Genomic DNA, 22,157 nt, shown 5'->3' with positions numbered 1-22,157 from the left:
GGAACCCTTGGGGTGGACAATCTGGTAATTAGCTCTTTTGTTTTAGAGCTCTCAGGCTCATCCCACAAACCCTGCCCCCCCCCCCCCCCCCAAGTAGTCTTGACTCTTGTCATTGGGCTGCCAACGTGGCTATGGGCTTCCAGCGTCTGGCTCATGGTGTTGCATCTAGCTTGCAGGGAAGAGGAATGGGTGAGTGCTGCTCTGGGACAACTTGGAACGGCCTGCTTCTGCTAAGAATACCCTCTTACTGTTTTTGGGGGGGCAGGAGGAAGGAGAATCTGACTGGACAGCGGGAGAGGAGAAAAGTCCAAATGCATGTGTGGCAGGGAGGGGGGTTGCTCCCCCAAACCACCCCCTTTTGGTTCTCTGGTTAATCATTGGTGGGTGAAGGGAAATAGGGCCAGCTCATTGGCTGCTGCATGCCCCCTCTTGCCTATTTAAGCTAAGTCTGGGCTGTGTAGAAGCCTCTTTTTCTCCAGTTAGCTGCCCCTCGGCTGTAGATGAGAAGCTGTGCCACGTAGAGTGCTGCGGGTCTGATTTTAGGGCTCAAGTTGGCAGGTGGCCCAGTGGGTTTTTTTGCTCTCTTGTAGCCCCCAAAAGGCACAGCTGGGTTAGAAACAACAGGATTTGAGGTTCCTATAACGCTGCTACGATTACTGACGTGGTACAGCTTGTGACCAGTGTCCAGGGTGGGCGAAGGCTAAAAGAGCCTGCTCTCAGAGGTAGACAAGACCTGGGGTGGTCCAGTTGGACCTTGTACTCATGGTGGGGGAGGGGCTTGAAGTCTTTACTGCCTCAGGTTCCCCTGTCCAACCTTGTGGCCTCTGTTACTTGCCACCAGCCCCATGCGGTAGGGGCAGGTAGAGGTTGCACAATGCAACTGAGTCCGTGGACTAGACTGGGCAGGTCTACCCTGAGTTGTTTGGCTCCTGGTAACAGTCTTGGAACCAGTTAAACCATGGTAACACTGGAACCAATTAAATGCCTGGTACATGAGCGCTGGGACGGGCAATGGAGTCCCTCCCCAAAGTTTAATTAATACAGTTGCAGCCTGCCATTTAAACCAATCCCATGTGTCTGTCAGTCATTCCTTGTCCTGGTCAATGAAGCGCTCCCAGGGTGACTGACAGAGATCCCTCCTTCTCCCACTTAATGGTTATTGGCAGAACAAGATCTTTAAACAAATATTTATTGGCTACTTCAACTTGAATTCCTGGGAGGGTAAACAAACCATCTGAGATAGCAGCCCCGGTCATTTTACACCTTTCCTAAATGCTTGTCCGACCCCCCTCCACCCACCACCTTCACCTCATAAGGTTTAGACTGGGAGACCATCAGACTGGAAAGGCCTTATTTCTGCTTTTAACTTACGGCTTTTGAAAAGGTTTTCAAATTATTAGGATTCACAGGTTGCAGAATGACAGCCCAGGATGGGACAGGTTTCCAGGAGGTTTGCTTCATTGCATAGGCCTGAAGGCTGCTCTAATTTATCTCACATGGAATGATCCCCAGGAACCATTCTGCCAGCCCAGGACTTCTGGAATAAAGTGCATTCCAATCCATCCAGTGTCATCGCACCCATCAGAACCCTCTTTATCAGAACGCACCCACACTGAAAGGGAGCAAGTGGTGGCTGTCACAGGGTAGCTGGTCCCTGTGAATAGACTAGGCCCAGCATCCCTGTGTCAGAGCAGGTGGGGCCAGTTGAACCAATTAAAGGGGGCAGGGCTACACCTGGAGCTCTGAAGATGGTGGGGGGGCAGGAAGTGGTGGACAGAGTGGGGCAGGCTGTGTCTCCAGCCCCAGAGGAGTGGAGCTAACTCCTGTGCTGGGGGCCTGGAGCAAGGTGCTCAGGGAGGTAGCCCTGGGGCTGCTGTTCCAGAAGGAGAAGGGAGCTGGCTGAGAAGGGTGAGCCGAGGATCTGTTTGTGTTTGGTTTGCTTATATTTGAAAAATCCCCCATTTAAAGGAGACTGAGCGGGGCGGTGTGTGTCTGAGAGCTGGGGAGAAGTTTTATGCCAACCAAGGACATACAGGGGGAACCTCTGATGACTGTTTAAGGCAACTTTGTTCATTCAATTGGCATCTCTAAAAATGAGCATACTGGTTGCAGGGCTGTCAGCGTATCCATTTCAGGGAGATTTGTCTCTTGGGTGCACATGTGAGAATGGTGGGGGTAAAGTGGTGGAAAGCCCAAGGAAATACATACCCATGCTGTGAGATTTGGTGTGGGAGGATTGTGGTAGGAAATTCAGCATTTCAAATCTATATCTTGAATGGGATGTGAAACCAAGCTCCAAGCCACTTACAGTCACTAACAATATCTTTATAAGAGTACATGTATTAAGGTCAGGCTTGACAAAGCCCTGGCTCGGATGATTTGATTGGGGATAGGTCCTGGTTTGAGCAGGGGGTTGGACTAGATGACCTCCTGAGGTCCCTTCCAACCCTGATATTCTATGATTCTATGAACTCCAGCACCAAACAGAATTCCCTCTGTGGTGTCATTTGGACATAGTAGTCCTCGCTTCCTGTCCTAAATTATTGAGATGGGTTTCTCAAAGCTGTTAATCATCTTTTATATTCCAGCCCAGAGGTAATAGGTGGAGTGAATTAAAGCACCTTTTGTTTTCTTTGCAGAATTTGTATAAGGCTTAGTTAATCTTTGTAAATTGCTTATAGATCCTCGTTTAAAAAGCACTATAGAAGTGTCAAAAATCCTTTCTATGTAATGAAACTCAGCCGTTTGTAGCAGGTGGCATCAACCACCAAGGCTAGTTTGATGGCACTGAGAGAGGTTGCATTCAGTGTGCAAGATGAAATAGTCGGACAAGACTAGATTATGCACCTAGGAGCTGGAGTCTGATCAATTTTGCATTGGCATTAGCAGCAGCTATTACATGAAGAAATCTTATTTTGTTTCCCAAGAAGGCACTCTTCTTGGTCACATTTGGTGAAGTAACTTCAAGCTTTTTTTCACATAAGGTATAAAATGTTAATATCATTTTTGACCACACAGATCTTTTAGCGAGTGATTATATTAATTAAAAACACTTAATGGATGTTCTAGAGTCGAAAGGTTTAAATCCAGCAGTGGAACATGTGTACCTAATAACATAAATATTGAAAGCCCCCACTGTGCCAAGCCATAGCAAGGGCATTTTTAGCCAACATACTTCTGGGATCATTAATGATTAATTAGTGTGTATTATAATGTAAAGCAAATGTCACCTTAGCTACCTGGGGCTGCTGTCATTTGAGAGGGAAACTTTCCAGTTGGTCACCCTCTATGTAATGAAAACTGCATCATGGTCTGCCATCTTGTGGGCAAAAGTGCAAATTTCACCCCCAAAATGAAACAAATGAACCTTTCTTAGCAGTATCCCCACGCTGTTGACAAGGCACTTTACAGAACATATTTTGTCAGTGATGCAGAATGGCTAACGAGTCTCACCTTAGTGGCAATTGATTTCAAAATAGAACAATGCAACAGCAAATGTTTTGTGGTGTATTTATGGGGGAAATGACTGACAAATTAAAATAACAGCACCTACTAAATAGTTAGAGATTGAGCAATGCACAGTAAAGTTGTTTAAATAATAATAAAAAAGAACATATATGGGATTAGATGGCTATAAACTGAATTACCTGAACAAAAAATAAGTTTATTATTACTCTGCTTATAACTCGCCTCGTTGTTCCAAGGTGTTACAGTCCAAGTTGTTTGTGAGATCATCTGGTTGGAGACCTCTTGGCCTTTCAGCTTGTTACTGTGGGGTGAGTTCTAAGGTGAAACTTGTTCTTCTGCAGGCTTCAGTTTTACATTCTTTTCAGCAAAATCTACAAGTTCAGGTTTGAACAGCATAGTTTTAGATGCATCTGTTATGTTTTTGCCGATGTACTGTAGCTCTCTTGAGAACTATGCTCTTCATCAATGGGGAAAATATTTAGGTCCTGATTCTGCAAAGAGATACCCAAAAGATGGCCCACTCAGTTCAGTGGGGCTTCATGCAGGCACTGAAGTCTGATTGTATATCTCACTGCAGATCTGGACTGAAGACATTTGCTTTAATACTCTTTCCTTAATGAAATGTCCCCGGAGCCCCATGCTTCAGAAGGGGTGATAGGACTTAGCCTAAAACATAAGACCCCAATTCTGCAAACACTTTCACACATACTTAACTTTTTACATGTGAATAGTCCCATTCAACTCAAGATTGCACAGTATGTTTGTGATATTTCGCATGCCACAGCCATGTGATAAAAATGTATCAGTGTACTTCCCTAAAGCATGTCTGTTCAGATAACTTCAATCCAGACAGTAATTGTGAAATTAATAACTTTTTAGTTCAACTTCATTTTCAAAAGAGAAAGAATCATCTGACTTATATATGTCTGTTTTGTGAATAAAAAGTGTGCATGTACCCATGCCTTATAACTCCATATTTTAGGTCCTTTTTAAGCACAGTAGGATCTTTACATGACCATTTAAAAGACTTTTTTTTATAATTTATGTCAACATTTGATATAATATCTTTTTAAAATCTGTAACTTTAATGTGAATATGAACTTAATTGATGAAAGTTCTAAAAGTAGCTACATTTCAAATATATAATTTTAAATTAATTTAAAAATTTGAATTATACTGTAGAAACATAAAACAAAGGGCTAGAATCTCTTTTCTGTTACAGTGGCACAGCATAAATCCAGAAGGATTAAATTTGAGGCGTTATTCCTGATTTACACCAGTGTAAACTCTGCGATACAAATCTGGCCTAAAGCAGCAAGAAAAGGTAAAAATCAATCTATCTTTTTTTACACTTCTGTAAACTTTAATTTTGAAAGTTTGAAAGTTGCAGTATGGGTTTACAATAGAGACACTTAAAGGCCCTGCATTGTGGTGATGTTTAGCGGATAAGACAATAATATTAACTTTTCCACTGCTGAAATATACAACTTGTAGTGCAAACATCAGGGTAAGTTTGCCCTTCTCTTTGCTGTGACCTCTTCCAAAAGATGCCTCTTTCCTGTTCCATAACCCCTACCACTTTATATTAAATGGCATGTGTAATTTAATTGTTATATTTATTAAGTGGGTTGTATCTAATTTTATGAATGAATGGTGGCTGTGATGGACAGAATTGTATTATAAACGTGGTAACTGACTAATTGTTAGTATGAATCAGCTGGGAGTTGGAGTTTGCCGCTCATTGGGACTGTCTTAATAACTCATATGATTACTTTATTTAACATAAGTAAACTTACGGTTCATGCTTCCCTGGGGCATTGCTATTATTTTCTAACTCTCAGATATAGTCCGTTAGATTTTCAACCATTACGAATTTTTTATCTGTTTTATTCAAATAATGTTTCAAATGACACGTTCATTCCTGAAGATGGCACAGCAAAGAGCAGATGTGTGCAGCCATTCTAGCCACATTGGTATTTTGTCAGGTTATAGATAGATACTGATATTAATCCATCTCCAGTTGAAATTATTGAATGTTGGTCCAGGATCCCTTTGTGGGTTATGAACTCTTTTCTCTTATCTGGCTGGCCTGCACAATGTCTCTGCTGCTCATGGCACCTAAATTACAAATATTGGCCAAGATCCTCAGTGGGTGTCAATCAGCATAGTTTCCCTGAGTTCAGTGAAGTAGTGCTGATTGACACCCGCTGAGAATCTGGTCCATCATCTTTTTCTCTTGCCTGATGTTTCTTTGTTTCTGGGGTCTGCTTTCTCCCAGGAGTCATTTCCCAGCAGATTTCTGGACCATCCGTAGGTTTCAAGGCCAAGCCTCCTAGCATGCTCTGCTGTTGGCTATCTCTGCCCTTCTAGTGGAATGAACTGTGTAGCAAAAACTTCCACAGGAGGAAACTTACAGACGTTCCTAGCCCTGTCCAGCACTTTTGTGTGCGTGTGTTTATGTGATTGGGGGATATAGGCCCTGATTATCAAAATACACTAAAATGGGTAAATTCTACATCCAAGAACCTAAATTTTCATTAGATATAAGATACTTCTGGGTTTATTGCATAACACTCAGCTGCCAAGGTGAAGAGTCACCTCATTAAAAACCTAGAAAGTATATATAATGTACAACTCATCAACATATTATACTCAGTCTGTGCTGTGGAAGTGATTTCTAATGTGCTTTGGATGAAGTAGGAGCCTGGTGGTCTCTTCCGCTGACTTACTAGGTAGCTTTGAGCAAGTCACATTAATCCTTCCCTGCTTCTGTTTCTACACGTGTAAGTTGGGGACAGTAATATTCACCTGCTTCAGAGTGGTGCTCTGAGGTTTAGTTTATGTTCATAAATGACCTGAGGATTAGAGCTGGTCAGGAATTTTCCACTGAAATGATTTTCTGATGGAAAATGCCGTTTCTGCAAAATTGAAATTTTCCATGCTGAAAATCACAATGAAATATTTCACTTTGGGTCAGTCCAACATGAAGCTACAGTTCCCTGATGTGGCACATGTGAATTGTAGTTTGGGCCCCCATTCTCTTCCATGAGCTGGGATCCCTGGAGGACTACCTCTTTCATGATGCAAAGTGGACTTCCCTCTGACCAAGCTGCATGATGCACCATGGCAGTTAGGTGACTGTGAATGCATTGTGAGAGATGTAGTCCCATCAGCGAGTCTGGCTGTTAAAAGAGACATCAGACTCTTTTTTTTTTTTTTTAAATCAAAAATTTTTAGAATATTTTGTTCTGCAAATTTTTTTTGATATTTCAACTTTCATTCCAATTTGGGCTGAAATCAAAAGTTGAAATAGCAGAATTTCCGAGGGGATGGAAATTCTGAATTTTGCTCAGCGGTCCTTGGGATCCCTGATTGAATGGTTCAAAGTAAAGCCGAGTAAAATTATTTGAATGACCTTTTTATGGTCTTTTAAGAGCCTGTCAAAATGTTTTTCATTAAAACATATTTTCAATGAGAAATGGCTTTTCAACCAAAAGGAGAACTTTTGTGGAAAATTTTTGTTTTGTTGAAAGCTTTCTGTTTTTGTGATGAAAATCTGGAAATCAAAACCTGGCAAGTCTTCAGGAGTCCTGCCTCTTTCTCTGTGATATCAATGGGCACGCGTAGTGCAGGACAGTGCATGTGGCTGCAGTCTAGGAAATAATTTCACACAATGGAATCTTTTTGTTCTTTCACTTTTTTTAAAATAAAATCTAAGTTTCCATGTCAAAAATGCTATTAAAAGGACACCAGGGTTATGAAGTGAAGAACTCCAAAGTCAGGCAATATCAAAGTTAAGGTTGCTTATGCAACCTTAACTCTGCCTATTTGTGCAGACTTTAGTGCAGATTCTCTTGTGTGCCAGAGCACTGCTGAGCCCCTGGGGATGATGGGGGTAGAGCTGACTATCAGAAAGCTGCAACTGGCTCCCTGATTCTCACAGCTGGGTTGGCCCCTGTGATGCTTAGAGAAGCTTTTGGGCAGTTCTAAGTTACCCCACTGATGTAGGGTCCTTAATGGACTCTATTCCAGGATAGGATCAGTGAAATGGAGCTCTTGATGCCTCCTACACCATTGGTGGAGGTAGTCATAGGGGCTGGAGTCAACCTATCCATGCCCAGCAGAGAGTTCTACTATGACAGGTGAATTCTCTCCTGGCAATGTGGTCAGAATCTGGTTCTTTACATCATCTAAGTGCTGCAAAGGGCTAGGCCTAAGGAGACAATCTGGCCTTTTCAGTTCATGCACACATATTGTTTTTCAGCTTTTGATGTCAATGGGACTATTCACTTGCTTGGAGGTTAAGCATATGCTCAAGTGTTTTGCTGGATCGTGGCTTGAATGACACAGGGGTATTCCAGAGAACATGTGATCATATAATCCGTTGTATTTCAGTGCATATGCATAACAGGGCAGAGATAAGGTTGCATGGCAACCTTGGTGTTTCCTGACTTTTGAGTGCTTAATATTGCAACCTTCATGCTCTTTTAATGTACTTATTTGTCTGGAACATACATGCGTGTGTACAAATTATATTTATTGCCCTGTTTATACATATACACTCAAACATAATGCGCACACACACACACACATATATTAGTGTGTTTGTATTCTCCCTCTCATATCTAGATCTATAGATATTTAGCTGACTCCATTAATTTTTAAGATATAATTATATTATTAATGTATTATGTAAGTGGGTCTCCAAGTGAGCTTTCATTATTATAAGCTATCATATAGTATCCTCTCTGGGTATGACCCCATGCTTCATTCGATCAATCTTCCTTGTGACTGCCATATTTTTACCGTTAGAACTACCTACTAAACAAGACAGAGTTCTGACTAGAAAGACCAGCACTAGTGGGTGTGTATGTTTTAACCAACTGCATTCACTCTAGAGTTGGATATTTTGAAGACACAGCAGATTGCTGAACACAGAGATTCACATCGTGTTCAAATTGCCTTGGCTATTACACAGATAAAAATAGCTCTTGGTTCAAATTTTCTGCTTGCTTCTTCACAAATGAAGGAGTTAAATACTGAAAGGCAGGTGGATGCTGTAACTACTTTAGAAAAAAGATGAATAGGGTTGATGGCCAAAGCTACAGGGAATCTATTGACGGCCCAGATGCATACGCTGCCCATACTCCACACACAGTTCAAAGTGGGGTGAAGCTGCCTGGGTAATTGGCTATGAAATAACAAACCTCTGGGAGAAAATTGTCCATGTGCTTAATTGCTCATGTTCAGGGTAGCGTGTAGCCACCTGGTTGATTACTGCCCTTACCTATATTTACAACCACCCACGTTTAAATGCACATACAATTGCTAGTACAACCCTGGCACGTTCATTTAGGGATCTTTCAAATTAAAGAAAATATAACCACCAAAGATCAGATTTTCTTTCTCATCTCAAAGACAGTAGGGCAAATTCAATCCTGGTGTAAATCCATTGAAGTAAATGGAGTTATGCCTGGGTGACTTTGCCCCCCTGCTTAGTGGTTATGTGAAACGCTTATAACTAGAAAATAGAACAAACTGCGTGGGGAGAGAGAAACTGTTCCCAGTTCTTCCATATGTATTATATCTTCTATAATAGCAACAGTCATCTTAGTGGTAACAATGCCTCCTCACCTCTTAGTGCATCTCCTCATGTTGCTCTGCCTAATACTTAATAGGTTTGATTTTCCACTGCCTGGTGCAGTCCCTTGCACTAGTGAAAAGTGGGGGGTAAAATGGTACCATTCTGAATGGATAGCATTTTATACTCTCTCTGCATTGGTGTAAATGATTTCAGTAGGTGTGGGGCAGCAGAGAATCAAACCCAATGCTTATTTTTACTAGGATCTCTTACAGCACAATACTGACCTGGTTACATGTCACTGCATATAATAGAAAAATAGTATTTTATTGCACAATAACAACATCTTGGGAAGAATGTAATAGAAAAGTAAAATTCTCATGGTATCCCTCACCCTCTCATTTTCAGCCGTTCATGTGATGTGCTCGCTGAGATTGCATTTGTTTTCAGGGTAACAGATTTGCAGTTCAAGACCAGACATTGAATCTTTGCTCCTGTATGTGAAATGATCTCCATTTGTTGATGATGTCCTGCAAAGGCCCCAACACATGTAGGGTTGAAGAGGTTCTAATGAACCTCCTGCATCAGCTGATATTTATAGTGGGCTAGATGCTGCTCTCAGTTGCCCAGATAAAAATCTAGAGTAACTTACTTGACTTCATTGGAGCTACTCAGAATTACCTTGGTGTAATTGGGATGAGAATCTGGCAGGGTGTAAATTTTTACCACCCAGCATGAGGATCTATCCAGTGACTATCAGTTTTAACCTTATAATCCCTAAGATGCTGCAGATAAGTCTAATGTCACTGAAACATTCACAGCGAAATACAGCACAGTTGATTTTACTTCTGCTTGTTATGAATACAAAATTAGGACCCTCTGCACCATTAGTGACTGGAGGGTTTACAGACCCGTTTTCTGTTTAAAACATAAACTTTCAAGCAAAACCAGGGCCACTTCTGAGAAGAATTTGTTCTGCAGTGAAAATATGCAAAAATTCACATACAGGTGAGTTTCCCTGAAAATTCTGTAGGAAGGCAAACTGCCCTGAAACAGAACAGCGACACCTCTACTATCCTGGTCGCTTTGGGAACTAATTTCCCCTCTGTCTGTGTGGATAACTCCCATCTGCATCTGTTGGAACTGTGTGTGCACAGCATGGGGAGCACAGGGGAAGAATGGTCTTGTGGATCAGGCACTTCCTTGGGACTCAGAAAATCTGGTTTCCTTTCATGGCCCTGCTGCAGATATCTTGTGTGAGCGACTGGCTGTATGGCTCAGTTTCCCCATCTGTAAGATGAAGATGGTAACGCTCCCTTTCCTGGCAGTGGGTTGCGAGGATATATTCATGAACGTTTGTGAGCTGCTCAGATGCTGCCGTGATGAGAAATATAGGAATACCCAGGCAGATCACATGTGGTGGTACAGGTCTCGACAAATTCACTGTCAGTGATGTAGTTTAATGGAATTCAGATCCATGCTGCGGTGCCCAAAGTGCTTAATGTCCAAAACAATAACCAAACGTCTTTTTCTTTGTACTAAGATTATGTGCTAACTTTGAAGAATCACTGCAGCTAGCTGTGAACAATGCAGGAAATGGGAAATCCCTGACTAGTACACAATGTCATGCAAATACTGCTGCGCTGTGCTGTGCTGTTTGCTCTGGCTTGTAAGACATACAGTACAAGACACAGTATCCGGCTCAGGTGTGTCACCAGTGAAATCCATCACAGCAGAGGTGAAATAACTCTGAACCAACCACTGCCAGTTCACTTGGGGATTTAATTTCAGATTCTCCTCCACTAAGGGAAAATCCCTCACTTAAAATACCATTCATATCTTTGGGGTGAATAGTAGATTCACCCCAACACCCAATTTAGCTCACTCTCTCCAGTCTGCTGCTTACTCTCTTCAATCTTCCAGCTTAATAGTGACCTGCTATGTGCTCTGGTTCCCGCTCCCAATTCACATTGGGTAACCAACTGCTGCATTCCACCCCAGAAGTAGCTGCACCTCAGCAGTGGCAGAAGCGAATCCTGCATATAAGGCCTGATCCTGAGACACTCACATGAGTTATCAGATGGTCTACTGGGGTGGAAAAGGAGTACTCACATAAGTATTTGCAGGATTGACCCATCATTTGAGAAGTGCTTAGAGATCCTTTGGGATGAATGGCACTAATGTAGAGTTAGGTGATGCTATTTATTATTAGTTCATTACCTGAGCAGGTAAAAATGTGATTGCCCAAGATATGATGACAGCTCATTTTCCAAGGTGCAATTCTGTAGTATGTCTCTTTGATGTTAGAATAAAAACTCATTTGAAATCTGAATATCATTAGATATACTTAAGCAAATAAGCTTTTGTACCTTCTAACTTTTAGAGACTTTGAACGTGGTAGTTTAGTAGACTATAGCGAAAAATCCTGCATTAGTTAGCATCATTAATCTAGGGATGGTACCAAGCCAGGGCAATGGATCTAAATCAACCCTAAACTTTTGGATTAGGTTCCAACTCTGTGGCATGGACCCACCCCTAAATTAACCTTCTCATAATATGGTACTTTAGCTTGAGAAATACTGTCATACAACCTCATGGTCTCCTTATTGTTCCTAAAGCCCCAGCTCCTGGAGTCCATCTATTCTCTGAGAACCTTAGCTGTCATTTTAAAAAAACACACAAACATAGTTTCTAGTCCCACAGTTGCTCAGAAGAGCTTGAAAATGTGAACTCAATGGGCTCAAAGACCTAAAAGTAAATAGAAAGAGCCCCCATATTTACTATTTTAAAAATCTCATGAATTTTAAGCCAATCTCTTGATATTTTGAGGCCTGACTTGTGATTTTTGAATGTTTGGGATTGACTGGACAGGAGGGGTAAAACTGAGGACTTTTGTCCCCAGAATACGAGCCTAACTTTTTCAGAGGTGCTGAACACCCTAATTTCCTATTGATCTGTTGGTTACTTAGCACCTCTGGCAAAAAGGGCTTATGCAGAGCAGAGTGTTGGAGATCTGTGGGCAGGGAAGAGGAGGTTGTGCAATGAAGGACTGAAATGTGTCAAAATGAGGTTTACTTTCTTAAAACAACACTTTGCCTTTCATCAATTTGGCAGCCCCATTTTCATTGCTGCTTTGGCTTTTCTTCCCCTCCTTCATGAACGTGTTGCCATTTTCCTGCTTCCAGAGTGAGATGCTAGAGTCAGCCATCTTTGTTGCTGTTAGACACTTTGGTGAATTTGAGTGCAGAAATCAGAACAGAGATGGGACAGCAGCCAGTTGGAGTAGAGAGATTTGCATATTTGTATACAGTTATTAATTGTACAGTGTTTATGCTGATCCCTACACTTCCATTGGCTAACAGCCACTATTAGCTGGAAGACAGGGATTCATGTACAGTACAATTACTGAGAAATAATTAGATGGTGTTTATGCAAATCAGGCAATCACAACCAATGAGAACTGTGTGACTGGGGGAAAAATGGTACAGAAAGTAATGCTACTGCATCCCTGCTCTCTGATTGGTTGAGACAATTCCATTTTAGTATGACATTGGTTAACTCTTAGTGCCGATGAAATTGGCCCAGTGTAACCAGTCTGGGTTTATTTCAGGGAGGTCAGCAAGTTTAAGTTGATTGTTCCAACTTTATTGATTGTGTAGCCTTAACACCATAGCTACATGGCAAACTTCAGTTGAAGATTATTATTCATTTTTACTACTTCCCTAGTTTCTTTCTAGGTGAACCTAACCCATTATTATTTTAACTTTTTAAATGTACGTAATTGCAATAAAAAGAATTTTATGCACATTTTGAGAACTGATAAAGAGAACAGAGTGCGTTTGAAGATACAGGAAAGCTACACTGAGAAGTTATTGTAATAAAAAGAAAGCAAGTCTCAATAGGTATCTTTCAGTTGCAACATGAGAGGAGGATCACTAAGCTATATTTCTAGGTGATATTGACAAGGCTAAATTCTTGCCTGATTTATGGAAGAAGATTCTTGCAAAATTTGAACTTGAGTTGATAATAGCAGATATTTAAATATATAGGTAAGAAACAAAGTCTTGGGAAAAAGATTATCTATTTCTCACCCCTTTGAAAAATGCATAAATTCATGGGCTGGAATGAGAAATTGTCTCCCTTGATTCTATTTTATTATAATGTAGACCTTCCATGTATATTAAAAATGGAGTTTTTAGAACTTGGCAACAAAGAGGGATCATTTATATTAAAGATTTGTTTAAGGATGGACATTTTAAATCATTTGACCAATTTGTAGATTTTAATATTTCTGGAGCTCAGCTTTTCTGTTTCTTTCAAATAAGACATGCTATTCTTTGTGAATTAAAGAAAAGTATAGAAATGCAAATGTCACAGATTGAAAAATTGTTGTACAAAGAGACTGTCTCACTAAATTGATTTCAAGGCTACATGGAACATTGTCAGTATCATTAGACAAAGGCAAATTGGAAGTTAAAGAGAAAAGTGGGAGAGATTTAGGTAAAGAACTTAATATAGAAGAATGGGAACAGACGGTTAGTTTAATAAAATGGATTTATCTGGAAGTAAGACATCAGGTTGTTCAATTTAATTACATCCTATACATAGAACATATTTATATTCTATTAAATTGCACAAAATATATAAAGAGATTTTACTGTATTATAATAACAGCGAGATGCTGTACAAGAGTGAAGACATTCATGTGCTTAGGAATTATGCTAAGATCAAACACTCTTAGATAAAGATTCTGCAGACTATTTCAGAAGTTCTGCCATGTAAATTGAAATCTCAGTAATCTTTAGCTTGAATTATGAAGAGCTTGTTGACTATACCGATGGAAGAAGGAGGCTTCTTTTGTGGTTTCTTTAAACTATTTCTATTGCACTTTTCAATGTTCAAACAATAGCAAAAGAAAAATAGGTCAAAAGAGGACAGAATAGGAAGGATGGTTTGGTGTAGTGGATAGCACTCAACTGGGACTCTGGAAGTAAGGATTTGGTTCCTGGCTCAGTCACAGACTTCCTGTGTGACCTTAAGCAAGTCACCTAACCTATCCTGTGCCCTAGTGCCCTGTGTTTAATATGAAGATACTTCACAGGTATGATGTAAGAAAAAATTCCATTAACGTCTGTGTGGTGTACAGATCCGATGGGGATGAGAGCCACCTAGGGAGAGAGTGAAGGTGCTGGAATCTGTCTTAACAGAACACTGACTACAAAAATCAATAAAATTCTCTGATAGTTGCAAAGCTCTTTATGGAGAAAAGCTGGCCATGCTCTTGGGGGTTTGGGTGGTGAATCCCTGCTGGGTAGTGAGCAAAAGTGATATTTTGTCTATGAGATTTAGAGTAATTTCAGTGGTGGCAGATTTGAGGGGGATAGCTGTGCTGTGCATGTAGAGCAGTGGGAATTAGTGATGTGTGAACTTCGTCAGAGCTTCAGTTTGGTTCACATACCCATTCAGCAGCTTGGATGCTTAGCCAAAGACTATTCAAACTTCTCAGCCAACCATCCTGCACCAGAGGTAGGCGGGCTGGGGGCAGAGTACCTGCAGACTCTAGGAGAGCATGGAAACCATCGCAAATAGAGATGAGCTTTAAACGAAACCCTACATCTGACACTCCCAGCTCCAAATTTAGCGAAGTTTGGAGCCACATCCAAACTTTGTGGCCTGAGCTCTTCTCTCCTGAAAGAAAAGGCATGCCAAAAGCTGGAGGGAGCGGTCCTCTGTAATCCCTTGTGGAACCAGCTACCATATAACGTCTCTATTATTATCCTTGAAAATGAGATTAAAAACAACTTAATGCCCTGAATAACACAGGAATATGAGCCATTGGCATGTTCTAAACAAGTGGCCCAATTCCCAGGGAACTTTCTGTCTAATGAGTGTCCATGGCTAATCTGTACCAGTACGTTAGCCAGCGCAGTTTGGAGTGACTCCTGGAGGTGAAACAGTTAAAAATATGGTCTCCTTAGTGGTCAGATTTAGGCTTTGAAGTTAAGGGCTAGATCGTGTCACAGAGCCATTGTGTTGAGTAGATGCGGTAAGGTGGAATCACATTGGGTTGGGGGGAGGGATTTCTTGCCTCTCCTCTCATGACTGGCCAGTTTTGTTGGATGGAGCAGCGGAGTGAGGGTGCAAGGCCATGGCTTCAGCATGTTCAGTGCTATCTGAGCCACTGGGGCATTTGAGGGAATGCAGAGACTTCGCTATCCCTGGCACTGTGCTGGGGACAAAAGGTGTGTTGCCTATCGGGGGAGGACCCTTAACTACTGTCGCTTCAGAACCAGAGAATGAACTGAGAAACCTTTTTATTAGGGCTGTCGATTAATCGCAGTTAACTCATGCGATTAACGAAAAAAATTAATCGCAATTAATTTAATCTCACTGTTAAGAGAATACCAATTAAAATTTAATAAATATTTTGGATGTTTTTCTACATTTTCATACATATTGTATTCTGTGTTGTAATTGAAATCAAAGCGTATATTATTTTTATTACAAATATTTGCACTGTAAAAATGATAAACAAGAGAAATAGTATTTTTCAATTCACCTCATACAAGTACTGTAGTGCAATCTCTTTGTTGTGAAAGTGTAACTTACAAATGTAGAATTTTTTGTTACATAACTGCACTCAAAAACAAAACAATGTAAAACTTCAGAGCCTACAAGTCCACTCAGTCCTACTTCTTGTTCAGCCAATCGCTAAGTCAAACAAGTTTGTTTACATTTACAGGAGATAATGCTGCCGCCTTCTTGTTTACAATGTCACAAGAAAGTGAGAACAGGCATTTGCATGGCACTTTTGTAGCCGGCATTGCAAGGTATTTGCGTGCCAGATATGCTAAACATTTGTATGGCCTTCATGCTTCAGCCACCATTCTAGAGGACATACTTCCATGCTGATGATGCTTGTTAAAAAAATAATGTGTAAATTAAATTTGTGACTGAACTCCTTGGGGGAGAATTTTATGTCCCCTGTTCTGTTTTACCTGCATTCTGCCATATATTTCATGTTATAGCAGTCTCGGATGATGACCCAGCACATGTTGTTCATTTTATGAACACTTTCACTGCAGATCTGACAAAATGCAAAGAAGGTACCAGTGTGAGATTTCTAAAGATAGCTACAGCACTTGACCCACGGTTTAAGAATCTGAAGTGCCTTCCAAAATCTGAGAGGGACGAGGTGTGGAGCATGCTTTCAGAAGTCTTAAAAGAGCAACACTCTGATGAGGAAACTACAGAACATGAACCATCAAAAAAGAAAATCAAACTTCTGCTGGTGTTGGTCGGCACTGCTTTGGATTGTTATCGAGCAGAACCCATTATCAGCATGGACGCATGTCCCCTGGAATGGTGGTTGAAGCATGAAGGGACATACGAATCTTTAGCATATCTGGCATGTAAATATCTTGTGATGCTGGCTACAACAGTGCCATGAGAATGCCTGTTCTCACTTTCAGGTGACATTGTAAACCAGAAGCGGGCAGCATTATCTCCTGCAAATGTAAACAAACTTGTTTGTCTGAGCAATTGGCTGACCAAGAAGTAGGACTGAGTGGACTTGCAGGCTCTACAATTTTACTGTTTTATTTTTGAATGCAGTTTTTTTGTACATAATTTTACATTTGTAAGTTCAGCTTTCATGATAAAGAGATTGCACTACAGTACTTGTATTAAGTGAATTGAAAAATCTATTTCTTCTGTTTTTTTGCAGTGCAAATGCTTGTAATCAAAAATAAAGTGAGCACTGTACATTTTGTATTCTGTGTTGTAATTGAAATCAATATATTTGAAAATGTAAGAAACATCCAAAATATTTAAATAAATGGTAGCCTATTATTATTTAACAGTGTGATTAATCATGATTAATGTTTTTAATTGCTTGACAACCCTAGTTTTTATTCTAATGAAATTGTAGGAGCTCCTGACAATGGAGCAAAATCTGCAACGAAACACTGGGCTAGATTCACCCTTGCTAGCACCGTGTGGCCTTGTCATGGCCCAGGAAGGGTTCGCCATGGGTGACCCACCTCTCCTTGGTGGTTATATTGGCTAGCCTGTCTGAACCAATAGCTCCACTGGAGCGGACTGCAGCAGGGCTGCACGCATTGGAGTGTCCCATCACAGCCCGCCATACTTGCCTAGTGACTAGTGCCCTCTATGCTTTGGGCTGCTCTGGCCTTCTGTGTGATCTTTCTGGTGCTGGGTGCCCTGCACTCTGGTTTATGCTGGTAAAAACCAGGAGTAAATCTAAGCCTTGTAGTCCCAAGACTTTTCCTGTCCTGATGTTTTTCCATTCACCTAAGAAGGCTGTCCAGTAAAATCAAGGTAGGGTATGAAACAAGGCAAACAGGCAGATTCCCCTGCTTGCTGAGATGCATCATGTTGACCTCTCTACCAGCTGTGATAAATCCAGGAAAGTGAGTAAAGTGTAAGTAGCTCCGTGTCCTCATAGAATTGTACAAATGGAAGGGACCTCGAGAGGTCATCTAGTCCAGTCCCCTGTGCTCATGGCAGGACTAAGTATTATGACCATCCCTGACAGGGGTTTGTCCAACCTGCTCTTAAAAATCTCCAATGACAGAGATTCCACAACCTCCGTAGGTAATTTATTCCAGTGCTTAACCACCCTGACAGGAAGTTTTTCCTAATGTCCAAACTAAACCACACTTGCTGCAATTTAAGCCCTTTGCTTCTCGTCCTATCCTCAGAGGTTAATGAGAGCAATTTTTCTCCCTCCTCCTTGTAACAACCCTTTATGTACTTGAAAACTGTTATCATGTCCCCTCTCAGCCTTCTCTTCTTCAGACTAAACAAACCCAATTTTTTCAGTTTTCCTTCACAGGCCATGTTTTCTGGATCTTTAATCATTTTTGTTGCTCTTCTCTGGACTTTCTCCAGTTTGTCCACATCTTTCCTGAAATGTGGCATCCAGAACTGGACACAATACTCCAGCTGAGGCCTAATCAGCGTGGAGTAGAGCAGAAGAATTACTTCTTGTCTGGCTTACAATACTCCTGCTAATACATCCCAGAATGATGTTTGCTTTTTTTGCAACAGCGTTACACTGCTGACTCCTATTTAGTTTGTGATCTACTATGATCCCCAGATCCCTTTCCGCAGAACTCCTTCCTAGGCAGTCATTACCCATTTTATATGGAAAATGAGCTGTAACCTCTTTTGCATGTTCACTGCACTCTGAGATTGTTGTAAAATGTCCAGGCACCATGGTGCTGACAGACTTTGGTCAGTGGCTGAGAAGTCTGTCTAGCATCACTTGAAATGAATAAAACTAGAAAGGAATGGTGACCCACAAATAGTTGGCAATCTGGTTCACTAAACAGTGATATGACACCACATCCTCACCTGGGATTCATTCAGACCAGCACTGAACACTTTGATTTGGAGCAATTTATATAACTCTGGATCCCTTTGTTGGAAAAGAGATTTTTGCTGAGTATTTATCACCCGGAACTATGTTGTCCCTGACTTGCCTCCTCTTAAGTGTCAAATGAGGCAGTGTATTCATTCGTTGATTTTGCACCAAGTAAGCAGGTGGTAGACTTTGACAGTCATTTAGAATGAAAGGTAAAATGTGTACCCTGTGTGTTGGCAATTTTCTGCCACTCTCCAGCTCGTATGGACTCGCATTCTTCTGTGATCCACTGAAATATCCTTCCTTCCTGAATTAATTAATTAATTAAATGGAAGACTATCAGTTTTAAGCAGGAAACAAAAGAGGAGACTTCAAATGGAGTCTTACTAATGAGTTAATCAGCACGTTTAAATGCTAATAAGCACAAGTTAGTGACTGGATCATCTGCCTTCTATTGTCCATTGGGAAACTACATTCAGGAAATTAAACCAAAATTCGTATTTAATTCACTTTTCTTATGAATTAATGTGCATATTTAAATCTATTGTGCAGCATTGCTTTTAGTGCATGCTTTTCCTCCATTGTCTGTCTCCATTAATAATTGCTATGCACTAATAAAAATTAGGGAATGAAGAAAATAATACTAATAATGAATTCTGTCACTGGCATGCAAAGATCCTCATTAAAGCCAGCAATCCACATGTTGTTGTTTAAATAAATGTCTGTAATTCTTGCCTTTGCATCTAGAGTGTCCATTTTTTCCCCCTATGAGCACAGTCAAGTCTTCCCTTGTTGACTCACATTTCCTTGGTTCTGAGGGAAGGTACTTTGTCTCCGAGGAGAGGAATGTAATGCCATTGAGCTAGAGAAGGAAGCTGAAGGAGGAATTCCCATGTGGGTCAGGTACCTGATACAGTAATGGGATTTAGAGGTCCAGGACTATTTGTCTCTCTTTCTTCCCTGTAATGTCAATATAGGGTCAGCTATACCAGATCAGACCAATCTAGTATCCTGGCTCTGACAGTGGCCAGAAGAAATTGCAAAAATACTCCATAGAGGACAATTATCTAGCCCATACAGGAAGACTTTTCTGAACCCCTGTCAATTGGAGGTGGACTTATGCTCCGGAGCATGAGAGTTCCTGTCCTTTTGATTATTTTTCCCTGTCTAACAACCATGGATGTTTTCATCCATGTAAAGTTGAAGGTCGGTGGTAAACAAATTTCCATATGCAACTCTGAAAAATGTTTTGTGCAATACAAACAGTAAAAGAGGCATTTGAATACAAGAGATAAAACAGGGGGAAATATTTCAGGTTTCAGAGTAGCAGCCGTGTTAGTCTGTATTTGCAAAAAGAAAAGGAGTACTAGTGGCACCTTAGAGACTAACCAATTTATTTGAGCATAAGCTTTCGTGAGCTACAGCTCACTTCATCGGATATTATATACAAGAACACAAAGTAGATAAATTTCATCTAGTACACTAACTTGCTAGGTAAATGGCAGCTGAATAAGAAACATGCAGACATGCTGACTGACTTGTTCCCTGTTTTTGCACTAGAAAACCATTTGGCTTTGCCTGTTAATTTTTGTAGATACCATTAAAAGTAATACCGCAACTAATGTTATATCAGACCCAATTACTCTAGTGCGCTGCTTCTATTTTTTTTTCTTTCATGCTGTGGCATTTCCTTTCCCCTGAAAACACTCTTTCACTCAGTCTAGCAATTAACTGCTTGAACAGTATAATAAGGAAGCAATTAAGAGGTGACAGAGAAAAATTAACACTCCATTTCACATTAAAGGCCAAGTGAGTATCCTTGCCATTGTGAGTTAAATGTGTCTTTGAAAACCTGTAGTTTGGATGTATTTTCCTTTTGAATAAGAAGCCAGCTCCATGTTTTTTTGTCTAGTGTCCCAATCTGAAAATGGATGATAACTAATTGGGTGCTGTCTGCTTCAGTGAGCTGTATTAATTGTAGTTTGTTCTCCTGTAAGTGTCAAGGAAAACAAAATCTTTGTAATGTGTAGGCACAATGTATGTCGTCTTAATTTGAATATGCAGGCCATGTACCAGAGCAAATAAAGCAAACTACTGGATGCAATGTTGCCATGGCAGACAGTATTTGCATAATAAATAACAGCTATCATGAGACTTTCTTTATGAAGTTCTCTCCTGTGTTGTCAGCTGTAAGGGTCTCCAATAAAGGAGCCAATATTGAGGAAGTAAGAGTGTGTTTTGCTTGCAAATGCAACACCCAACCACAGTCATTGTTAAGAATACATCATTCTGGTGTTGCTGGCTAAATGTAGAACTCGCAAGCTACGCATGGAGGCACAACCACATTCACATAGTGTTTAGAGTCAGACTGGATTCTCAGATGGTGTGCTTTGGAGAGCGTAAGTGTGAATTGTGTTTATTAGCTTGGCCTGTGAAGCGCATATCTTTGCAAGACCACCCTCTGCAATATCCAGGCCAATGTGACAAAAGAACAATTGCTTTTTATTTTATAAGGGCCTGTTGGCTCAGTTGAAGTCTGTGGGAGTTTGCTGTTGACTTTAAAAACAGGACCCAAGCTGCAAACATATCCTGAAAGAGCTGTAGGCCTTGATCCTGCACCAATGAAGTCAATGAGAATTTTGTCATTGACTTCAGTGGCAGCAGAGTCAGGCCTTTGAAGTCTGTGGATGAGGTTCTGAGTGGTGTGTCTAGCAAACCCAGGCTTGCGAGCTATGGTGGCTTTATGTGATCTTTATGTCCTCCTGCTTCTTGGTTGCGGTGGGAGCTGGAGTGTCCCTTAATGTAAGTTAGGCAGCTTTGACTGCAGGGCTGGCTGTCTGTGCTTGCCTATGGGCAGCAGCCCTGACCTAAATCTCCACCTCGCTTTGTGCTGCGGCCCTACCCCACATAGTCCCTACATTGGGCTTTGTAATGGGCTCCTCGGAAGACAACCTGTAGTTGTCTATCTCCTGTGCGGAGGGAATTCTTGCCCCACTTGGATGGATCACAGGGGCTTTTAGGCTGTTCTAACCTCTTTATCTGTATTCGGGGTGAGAATTTCACCTCATGTTACTAACCTGACAAAATAATACATTCCATCCTAGGACTTTTCTTTTTTTAAAATGGTGATTAGAACCTATATTAAACCTCTTTATTGTAGTCTGTCCTGCTCCCAAGGGACAGATATCCACGTCCCTGTGCTCCTCAGTGCTGAGATATGATGGTGAAGGGGACTCGGTAGCCGCCTGCTGTAGATAGTCACTGCCACTTGTGGTGGGGTTTTTTCCTGACACCCATGCTGCCACTGTCAGCGGAGATGCTGAGGCAGGAGACAGAGCATTTCCCTTGCCCCTAGAGGTTATAGTTAAAGCACAGCATGGGGAAGCTGGCACTACTACTGCCTGGGGCTGCACCTATTCTTGCTGATAGCTGGTGGCTCTCAGTGACAGTCCGCTATGGCAACTCCTGTATCCCCTGGGATCCCTCCCCCATTCCCTTGAAGGCCCATGTCAGAACAAACCCCTCAAGTAGAGGTAGTTGAAATTTCTTTATTTCATCTTCAGCGGAAGGAGTTCCAGTTGCAGAGCTCTGCAGAACTTTCATTACCAAACTACCAGGCTTTGTGAGATACGTCTGGTGGGAGGCTTCCTTGCTAACCACAAGTCCATATTTGCTGAAAGGTTGGTGGACACTTGCAGCAGGTGCAGGCCCAGTTCCAGG

The 22,157-nt window shown here is 41.2% G+C and overlaps 1 long non-coding RNA gene across 1 annotated transcript in view; it reads left to right on the top strand.

The window, feature by feature from the left end:
• Positions 1-1,765: 1,765 nt before the first annotated feature.
• The window catches only part of LOC122461684, a 76,592-nt gene continuing 56,200 nt past the window's right edge, over positions 1,766-22,157 (top strand). The window contains exons 1-3 of the long non-coding RNA XR_006283787.1: positions 1,766-1,908; positions 3,705-3,776; positions 4,691-4,792. This is a non-coding gene — a long non-coding RNA (uncharacterized LOC122461684). The remainder of the gene's footprint in view (positions 1,909-3,704; positions 3,777-4,690; positions 4,793-22,157) is intronic.

This window comes from Chelonia mydas, chromosome 9 (genome assembly GCF_015237465.2).
Source record: "Chelonia mydas isolate rCheMyd1 chromosome 9, rCheMyd1.pri.v2, whole genome shotgun sequence".
NCBI lineage: Eukaryota > Metazoa > Chordata > Testudines > Cheloniidae > Chelonia > Chelonia mydas.
The sequence above is the reverse complement of the archived record's forward strand: the minus strand, read 5'-3'. Positions and strand labels throughout refer to the sequence as shown.